Here is a 10,945-nt window from a genome sequence, read left to right as displayed (position 1 = left end):
CACATGCAGGCACAGTAGAGAGAAAAAACAGGAGTATATCTGACACTAACAGCTTCAAGTTGTGACCTATTTTGTGTTTGCTCTTTACTTTTTCTTTCCTCAACACCACCACCCATATTATACTTCTAACATGTAAACTAAAGGTTAAATCAGGTAGAATCCCATATTTTTCTTATTGTCAACAAATCCACAAAAAGACCAAAACCAACAACGTCAGTTGAACTGTCGGTGACGAAACCAAAACAAAATGAAATTGATATTTCTGTGCTATAGCTCACATGTCCGTTTTTGTATCAATGTCACATCAAGTCCTACTGCCTTAAACTGCACACTAGTCCACTAAATCTGAATTCACCATTTACTACAGTTTGAATAATGTTTGCTAAAAACGACTGTGTACAGGAGGGGAGGGAAGGACCCTTAGTCCTTTAAAAAAAGAAAAAGAAACAACATATCTTTGACCCATTTCTTAAGATTTTTAAGATGTTCAGAATAGGCTTGGGTCTGCCTGTCCCAAGCCTACAACAACAACAACAACAACAACAACTACTCATTTCATTTTACTCCTTTTTAAAAGTTCATCTATCCCTAATCTATAGTTTGGGGGCAAAATATCAAAGATCCCCTCAAGACATGTTTTAACGCATATAACAATAATCTGCTTGAAATAAAAAGAAAGAAAAAAAGACCTAAAAAATTTCAAAAGTTTAACCTCTTGACACAAAATGCATCCTACTTCACTGAAAAGTTAATTTACAGTGTTATGTGCATCTGAGGCTTCACGTTTTCACATCACACTTGTGTAAGTTGCATACTGGACCACAACTGGCTCCAAACTAGTTGTGATGTCACAAATCATGTATATCACTTGAAAGAGACTGATCTGTGCTACAAAATTGCTGTCATAAGATCGAGTTATAGCATGATGTTTTTACGACAGTTTAAATTTGATGGCTTGTTTTCATTATGCAGCTTCATTACATGGCTTGAACCCTGAAGTCCCAGCTTAAACACAAACACACCGATTTTCAGCCTCCACTGGTGAAGTTGTAACACACCTTTGTTAGCATCTAAAGCTCCAGTGCTGGCTGGAGGACAGAGCTCCTGTTGCTTGTGGTGCAGGACAGGTGATTACCACTTGGTGGCGTGAGGAGGCGTCATCTCTGATGGCTTGATGCCTGGGAACTGACAGGCTGGCCAGCAGCTGCAGGCAAGAAGGGATGGGGACAGGAGGGGACCCTCTTTGCAGAGCCAATGGTAGCTGCCTGCACGTGTGTGTGAGTGTGTGTGGTCTGGTTTAGCTGTGCTTGTGAGGATCCAATATAGACAGTTCACTGTTCTTGTGAGGACATTTTTGGTTGTAAGGACAATTTGGGTGGGCTGAAAAGCTAATTTTAGGTTAGTGACTAGAGGCACACTAAAGCATCCCCTAAATTACCTATTAGAGTCAAGGTGAGAGTTTAAAAAATCAATTGTTCAAGGGTTTCATGTGTTGTGCGCTGTGACAAGACAAGGTATTGTATTTTTAAATGTGGCTTGGGGTTAGTTTTGTTTCAGTAAAGCAGAAGCAACCAAATTACATGTGGATATGGGTGTGTACTTTTGTCTGTGTGGGTGCATGTGTATATGACACATAGAGTGGCAACAAAGGCTGAGTCCATCAAAAAGGCACAAAGAGCTCTGGGCCACACACACACACACACACACACTCACACACAGACATGCATGTACACCTACAAACACACATGCGGCACACATTCACTCAATCCCTCCAACCACCAGTGAGACCAAGGCACGTTGTTTTCTTCTCTTCCTCCAGAGAAACCAACATGACCTGCTCGCACATTCACACCTCTGCTGTCAGTGCATGTGTATGTTTGTTCAGCTTGTCAGCTGAGGGTTGTCCAAATTTAGATATAGCAGTTTGTTAACCGTTTTTTATGTCAGTGATTAGACCCAGATGTGTCTACAAAGAAGCATTTTTGTTGTTGTTTTTTTTTGCTTTATTCTAGTACGACTCATTGATGTTTAACCTTCTCAATCCTCACTTCATTCCATGAAAATGACTGTGAAAGTGTTAAACTAGCTGCAATCTCCTAGCTTGTGGCAGTGCACCTGCTCCAACTCAGTGGTTTCTACACGTGATCCAGCATTAGATGCTGGATGTGACATGATCTTTAGTGGGACCGTGTGCACCAGTTTTCCTCTGAGCTGATGTCTGCCATGGTTGATATATCAATGTAAAAAAACCAACTAATGGAATAAAAAGTTTGCACACAGTAAATGCATCGTATCAAAATGCAAAGCATTAATTAGCTTTTTTACTGACAACTTCTTCCTTTTTTAAGGATCAAAGTGAGTGTTTTTTTAATACAAAGTTTTGTCAAATTACTCTAGGGGTGACGCAATCCAACTCATTATCTCTTCAAGTGAGATGAAAGTGAGGAGAGAGCTGCTTGAGACCACACAGGAAAAGTTAGTGAGAATGAAGAAGAAAGGCAGATAGAGGACGAGAAAGAGAGAGAAAGAAACACTAACTGGAGTCACATCAGGGCATCATGACAATGTTCTGGTGTTTGCATGACATCTCTTTTTCTGTCTCACACACAGTCACACACAGCAGTCTCTTCAGAGAGCTCTGAGTGCTCAACCAAACGGTCTGTGTGTACCACCATTCAAGATCTGACTTGAAAAGAATAGCTGGAAGGAGAATGCCAAAAATGGAGCCACTGTAATCTGACTTGCAAGCCAGCTGTGTGTATATGTAAATGGGAGGGTTTTCTCCAAACATATATAAGCTTTTATGTTGATTTTTAACTTAGAAAATTAGCAAAACATAAAACCTTTTGCACACTACTTTAAATATCTATTTACTGCTGAAAAACTGTAAAATATATTGTAAAGTGTTCTTGAAAGAACACATATTGAAAGGTTTTAACATTTTGTCCAACCTCATTTACAATTCTGAGGAGGACGGGATTTAAAACACCTCTCAGTACAATAAAACACTAAGTACAGCCCGAGGAAATGACTGTAGAGCTAAATCAACACCTCTCTGACACAAACCAGTGTCAACAATAACTGAACATGATAAGCTTCACAAAGCTATTTGCAAGGTTGCCACATTGGATTGCATTAGATTACACAGGTGCATTCTCGGCCCTCTGACTTGGGCTTTTTTTTCTTTTTAATGATGAATGACCAAAAATAGGTTGCTTTTCCTCCCACGAAAACTGTCCAGATTAAACTCCAATAAGTTACATGGAACAATCAATATTATGTATCAAATATGCCAAAATGATTAAAGGGGGATCCAAAACAAAGTTCCAAAACTTGAGAAAAATGTTCCCTCTAAGTCAAAAGCCAGGGCTTCAGCCTGGTCCAGATACTAAGTTTGTAAAGTGACCTATACTTCCTCCTCATGATAACATCCGTTTATTTGTCCATGCCCACAAACGGCCATCTGTTCTGTAGCCTTTGTTGTTAAGGGTGCTGCTAAGGTTCCGTTGGTTGTTACCGTTTAACTTTTGCATATTTTGGATCAGATTGAGACTCAAACATGCGCAGATGTATTCAGTAAGTTTAATGATTACTATTTTACTACTACTGTTTGTTTATGTAGCTAGAAGTTGACTGCGGTGCGGCTTCCGGGAGCTAGCCAGTAAGAACAGAGTGGGCTCATCTGGGGGGGGGGGCTTAAAGAAATAGGAGTTAAAATGGCATGTTTCAGACAGAGGCTGACCTGAGGGGCTGCATAAAGGACTGGCATAAGATAAATAAGGAGTTTTTTTTAACTGTAAATCATGCAAAGATTGTCCAGTAGAGCCCCAGAATATAAACGTAGGGTTGTAAATGTGCAGGATATGTCCCCTTTAAAATTCACTTCACACTTCATACTTGCTCTGCCAGGGTGAGAGAAAAGTCTCAACTGTCATTATGAAACAAACAAAAAACATCTGGGTTGTTTGGATCTCTATATCCATTCACAATTATTGAGAGTGGGCCTAAACTCCACCAGCCCCACTGATATTCTTGTTTTTTATTCATATACTGTCTTACACTTGTCATTTCAAAATGCCAACAAATATCCCTAGCATGTAGTTTATTAGCTAAGGCAAATTTCAAAGACAGTTCACTCCAAAAATGGTGAATGGAAAAGGGTAGGACATAGTGAAAGTTTATCTCAGAGGTCCACCTTTGGTAAATCAGTGTACATTTGAAGGAGATGATGGATCTTTATACATGAGTGGCTTTGAATACACACAAAAGGAGCTTCAAACCAAGTTTTTAGTGCTCACATTACGCTCAGATTTTGAGACACAAATAGATGCTGTTTTTAAAATTGTGGTCATTTTTGTGGCTATATTTTTTATAATGTTTATATGGTGAGCTGAAGCTTTAAATAAAATGGAGGTCTTGAAAGCTGATACAACATATGGCAACTTAAAACATGTATGAATCTGCTGCCTCTGAGAATATTATTTTAACAGTTTCATTAATTTGTTTTTTTCTGGTATTTTGTTGACTTCATGAACATATGGAGACACGGTTACATTTCTTGGAGACAGTTTGATGTGTTGAGATCCTCATGTAACTGTCTTCTGATGTTGGTTTTTCATTTTTAACTTATGCCAGGTCATGAAAAGATGGTCTGCTCTCATATTGGTTCCTATTCTACCTTGGAAATGAGGTAAGTTCAGGGTGTGCAGCCTTCTTTTGTTCTCCTCTGCATTTCTGTTCACATAAACATGGCCAGTAGTTGGTACATGGTGTGCTTCTGTCACTCCCCCTCCTCTTCCTTTCCTCCTCCTCTTCTTTTCTTCTTTCACTGAGGAAGCAGATGGTGTTTAGTGTTGGTCCTTTTCCTTTTCATAAAAGGACCTACTAGATATTCTTAGCTCAGGGTCTGTATGGGGTAAATGTGACCTTGCTAAGGGAATGGAATTGGAGTTATCATGCCACAATGACTACACCCTACAGTGGGTTATTGACTACAGAATGGGTGCCTGTCAGTGGATTTGCTCATGTTGGAAAAGAGTGACGTGTGTGGTCCAGTAACTGTGATTTGTTCATATTTCCCATTGTCTCTTTTTTCAAAATTTTCTCTGCTTCCTCTTTTCACTCCATCAATCTGCTTTGTTTTCTTTTACCAATCTGCTGTATCTCTTCCTCCCTCTTTCCCCTCCTCTTTCTTCCTGTCCTCTCCCTCCGTCGTCCCCGCTCTCACATCCTGGGGGACCCTCATTTAACCATCATTGCCCCTCCCCTCCTCTCTGCTTGGTACCTCCTTTATGCAAAGCAGGTGTCAGCCAGGACAAGGAGGACAGCGGCTACCTCACAAAGGAGGCGACAGGGTCTTGGGGGCAAAAAACACACACACACACACACACACACACACACACACACACACACACACTCTTAACACGTGCAGTCTCCTTCTCTGTCTCTCTCTATCTACATGCACACATGCACTTCACATGTATGTGCTCCCTTTCTTTCACTGACACGTTCAAACACACACACACACACACACACACACACACACACACACACACACACACACACACACACACACACACACACATACACACAGCTCCCATAGGCTGGGCTGGGGCAGGCGACAGGGAGAGCTGGAGCTGTCTGTCTGTCTGTCATTAGTATTCCAGCAGGAGGCTCCTGGCCCGGCCAGACATCTGAGCGGAGCAGCCGCAGCAGATAAAGAAGAAGCCATTAATCCACGGAAGATTACCAGCACTGATACTTTATCCCACCGTAATACAGCAATGCAACCAGACTCATTCCATTTACAATGCCGTCAGAGGGAAAAAAAAAGAGGGAAGAGGAGGTATGAGAGAGCTCACCTTGTGGATGGAAAGATGGCAAGACACACAGAAAGCCAGCTTCCCTTCTTGGCTCTTGTGATTTGAATTTCTTCTTTGATGGAGCAGGGGCTGGGCAAATTTGTGTGTGTGGTCCTGCATTTGATTTGTAAATGTTTTGAATTCAGGATGGGTCACCCCCTCAATCATTGTGCCACAGATGGCCACTGTTTCAGAAATTTAAGTTGGTACAAAGAACAGCTTTCCTACACCACGCTGAGTCTGTTTAAATCTAATATCCTTAATAAGTGTGTCTGTATGGGTTTGTGTGTGTGTGTGTTTCCCTGATTAATTAACTTCCAAAAAAAAACTCAACAAAAAGCCCAAATAGTCAACTAGGCCACACTGCAAGAACCCAAACGCCAAAATGGGCACCGTTCTCTCAAGTGAGAGATCATATCCAGAGTTGAAACCATCAGTCTTGTGATATCAACATAGCCTGGAGAACATGATACAGTAGAGGCAAGCTGTGTAAAGAAACAGTGGAACAAAGAAAAGAGGAACAATAGCACAGCAGATGCAGGAGATTAGATTGGAGTTAGATTTAAACACGCTAACTGATAAAGCCCAGTCACGGATGGGATTTCTGGATGATGAAACAAAACCAGGAAGAAGAGGAAGAAGAAGGGATGGGACCGTTGACTCAACGAACGGTGATGACAAATGAGCTGACGAGAGGAGGAACCAGATAAAGGAGACAAAGGGATCCTGGGCCAGTGAGGAGGAAGGAATCAAACATTCAATAGGGACAGGGAGAAAGATGAAGGTGCAGGAGGAGGAGGAAGGAGAGAGACAGTGAGAGTGTCAACCCCTGGTACAGTGCTGAGCTCATGCGTCCTGTAAAAATCCAATCCTTCAGACTTGGCAGATAGTGTTACCATGAGAACAGCAGTGAGGTTATTGTGGAGAGAGAGAGAGAGAGAGAGAGAGAGAGAGAGAGAGAGAGAGAGAGAGAGAGAGAGAGAGAGAGAGAGAGAGAGAGAGAGAGAGAGAGAGAGAGAGAGAAGGCCAGACTTGCTCCAGCAACCATCTGTTACTCCAGCTTACCCTGGCACTGAGACCAACCTGCCTCTGGAAAGGAATGCAGAAGTCCAACCACGAGGAAGGCTGACAAAAAAAAGGCCAAACACCAAATCAAAGTACCGACCTTGGCTCTGCTACTGTAGTAAACATGATTACATTTTCATCTAACCACTGGTGAATCACCCAGAACTTTATTATATTGAGAATTTATTTGCTTTATATTTGATAGACCTCTAGACTTGATCTCGACACTGCACCAGATTCACAAGAGGAAAGTCTGTTTTCACTGTGATCAGTGAATGCCCCACTTGAGAAACTGGTACATTCATTTCAAGGTTTCTGCTAGTGTGATGTTCATCCTCTTGCCATTATTTTCTTTTAGAAAGTATGACTAGCTCGGTGTGTAGTACCACCACTAACCAGTGTGAATGTCCACTGTGGAAACTCAACAACTTGTCATTCTTTCTGGCTATTTATTTTCCTCAAGGGTCAGAAGCAAGCAATCAAACTTTATGTATCTGCCCCCTTTTAACAAAAGTTACAAAGTGCTTTATAGGAAGTATAAACAGGAAAGAGAGACACAATATACCTTAAAACATAGAGAAATAAGTGTATAAACCACCAAGTAAACTTTTTAAAATCAAAATCAAGAGAGCCAAAGAAACCAAAATGCGTTTTTTTTGCTCTCTGATAGTTGATGGGAGGCTGTTCCAGAGTCGATGAGCAACAATAGCATGAGTAGCAGCCACTGCGGTGGTTGGATTTTATGCTAAAAATGCTGCACCTCACATTTTCCATCCAATGCCAATGTTTAGTTTCATTAAAAAGAGAAGTGCACCTTACTGTACATGTAGCAAGGCTGACAGTAAGAGTGTGGAAGTAGTGGAGCTGTATGAAACCTGACATGTGTGTAACATAATACAGTTAATACAGTTTTAGCAACTTTATCATTGATATTTTTTTACATTAACCAAGTTATAGTTGTCTAACCTCATCCATACCCTAACCAACTATTTATTTGCCATAACTATTATCTCTAAAAAAGTTGCCACTGAACATTATCTGTGGTTTTGCAGAACTGGCCAATATCAGCATTCTTAGAGTTGTTTCTATCCCTGCACTGAGACTATAACTTATCTTAGGGTAATACACAAGAGAAATGTTTATATACTGTATTATTATATTATTCTTGGACCCCAATAGGCTAATTTGTTTCACAGACTGATGTATGATGCAACAACAAGATAGTTTTACAGAAAAATGTGTCACTTTCTGTTAGAAAACAGAAAAGGTAGGCAAAGCTACATTAGATTATAGGTCACTGTGGCTGCATTGTTGATGTGCACAAAATTCGGGAGATCTGTGTTTCACAAAAGTGGCCTCCACTTACCTGGACATGGGAATGGAAGCTAAAGCGGCAAGATGACAACCCCACAGACTCCCAGATACCTAAAACCCTGCTGGGTAGCCTCCAATATCCACACATCTATTCTCAGAGGACACAGTAGAAACCTAAGATTTTCAGGTCACTCTTAACCTAATCAGGGAAAGAAAACAAACATCCACAAACCAGAAGAGATCCTGAAGAATATTGCATAATGGACTGATGGTTAAAACATCAATCTATTCCATAAAAGAATAGAGGTCAGTACTTCACATTAAGCCTCACAGCCCTTTATAAATATCGGATGTGCTTCGAATTAAAAATGACCACTTGGACAAAATGTCAGGTGCTATAACCTTTAAGTTTCACCTTCAGAATGACTTAAACCATCTCAAAAAAGTTCACTTTGCTTTTCACTGCATAATGAGTGGCATATATAACAAAGAAGGTATTATAGATGTACAGGCCTCTGGCCCGATCAAAGCTCATAAAAGCATTATTTATAATTGTTATGTCTCAGTTTCACCCACTTGTTTACAATCAGTAATCTTGGCTATCTCAGTAGCAGTTTAACACTTATGTGTCTGGAGGAAGACTTTGTTGTTGTTCTGTCTGGCATCAGTATAGCAGCAAAAACTGGATTAAACCTAATCAGTCTGGGTATGATCCTAAAGGAAGGCAACAAGATTCAGTGAATAGTTCACCAGTATGAATATTAAACCAGTAAAACATCTGGTCAGGTGGAATTACTTTATGGTGACATTAACGTATTTGAAGTGATTTTATCTCATTTTAAATGCAACTATAATATCTGTCAAGTTCTGTCAAATAATTTTTTAGATGCTTTAGATGACAAGAATCTAGAAAACCAAAAAATACTGCATATGCAAAGAAGAGCAGAGCATAAATCAAACGTGACAAATGGTTTTAAAAAGATGAGTTTTGAGTAACTCATCACATATTTATATGATTTGGAACTGTATTTATTTTTTTCTCTTCTTATTGACATCATGTAGTATCATGCTATTGCTACTCAACAGTGAGTTAATGATATTTTTATTTGCCAGTTGGATGTCACAGGTTGTAGTACACTAGTAAATCTTTTAACACTTACAGTGGAAAATTCACCCACATCACCAAAATCCACATGGCGGCACAACATCCATCGCTATCGAGAGATTCCATAAATGGCCGAGTGAACACAGTGCTGGCGTGACACCGACTGATTGCTCCAGTAAACCAGTTTACCACTTATGACTTGAGTCACGGTGAAATAAAAAACCACAGTGCCACAGTGCATTCAGGACTTCACCCCGTCTATACCATGTCATGTCACACAAATCCCCCAGGAAAGTGTAATTAAATCAAGCACATTTGTGAGAGACTTTTCTTTTGCATCAACGCTGACTCATCAATTCAGGCGTACATTCCATATTCATCAACACTTTATCACTATATAAGGTTATATACAGTACATAGTATGTAAATACGTACAGTAAAGATTCAAATACATCCAATCACTGCATTCTAGAGAAGCCTTGTAGTCCTTTTATGCAATTTTTATAGCAATGTTATAGGGTATTTAAATTGCACAAACTTGTACTGGAACAATTGTTGGAAAAATACAAACAAATGCAGAGTTTCACATATAAATACGAAACTTTAACTTAAACTCTATTTTTTTTAAATAATTTTTGTTTAATTTGGTTAAATTACTTGGAATTTCCACTCTTTATTTACTCATGACTGACTCATTTTACATTAATTGATCATTAATCTTTCATTTTGAATCAGGACAGAGAAATGGTCACAATCATCTTTATCATCATAGCCATAGTTTACTTTTAACAATGCCGTCTCCTTCTGAGTGATCTAGATTTTTGGTCTCCAAGGAAGGATGTTCAATTCCCCATCCATCCGTGACCTCCACAATTAACTCAGCGACCAATCATATCGGAGAGAGATGGAAGTGGATATGAGCCACTCAGAACTCTGGAGACTACAGGTCCTCAATAACTCATCATCACTGTCATTATCAGACATAGACCACAAGACTTGGTGTTACTGGGGAGAAATGGTAATAAAAGTGTAAGTGGGGAAAAGAAAAAAGGGTTAAAAGGTATATTTATGTGTTGTGCTGTGCATGAAATGTCTGTATTTTTTATTTTTATATTTGTGAAGACGTTCATTGTGTTTTCCAAAAACAAGAGGAATATAGTCTTGCAAGATTTTCTTTATGGATGTCAATGTCTGTCAGTCAATCAATCTGCCCACCTCTTTGGTCAAGACTGAAATATCTCAACAACTATTCGATGGATTGTCATGAAATTTGGTGCAGTTTATGTTCCCGATAAATCGTAACAACTTTAGTGACCCCTTCTAGCGCCATTAGCAGGTCAAATCTTTAATTATTCCAGTACTTATTATTATCACTAAATATCTGCAATACAAAGAATATTCCCATCAGCCACAGCTGTACTTGTTTTTTGCATGCTAACAAGAAGGTTAACAAGGTCAATGTTATATCTACAAAACATCAGTATGGTAGCATTGTTATTGTGAGCAGCTTTCAGACAGACCAACCTAGTCTCATGGCAGTTTGTATATAGTCACGAAATTTGATCTATAGATTCATGTTCATGGACACAAATTTTCTATT

The sequence above is a fragment of the Scomber scombrus genome, chromosome 15 (genome assembly GCF_963691925.1).
Source record: "Scomber scombrus chromosome 15, fScoSco1.1, whole genome shotgun sequence".
Lineage (NCBI taxonomy): Eukaryota > Metazoa > Chordata > Actinopteri > Scombriformes > Scombridae > Scomber > Scomber scombrus.
Note: the sequence above shows the minus strand (reverse complement) of the source record.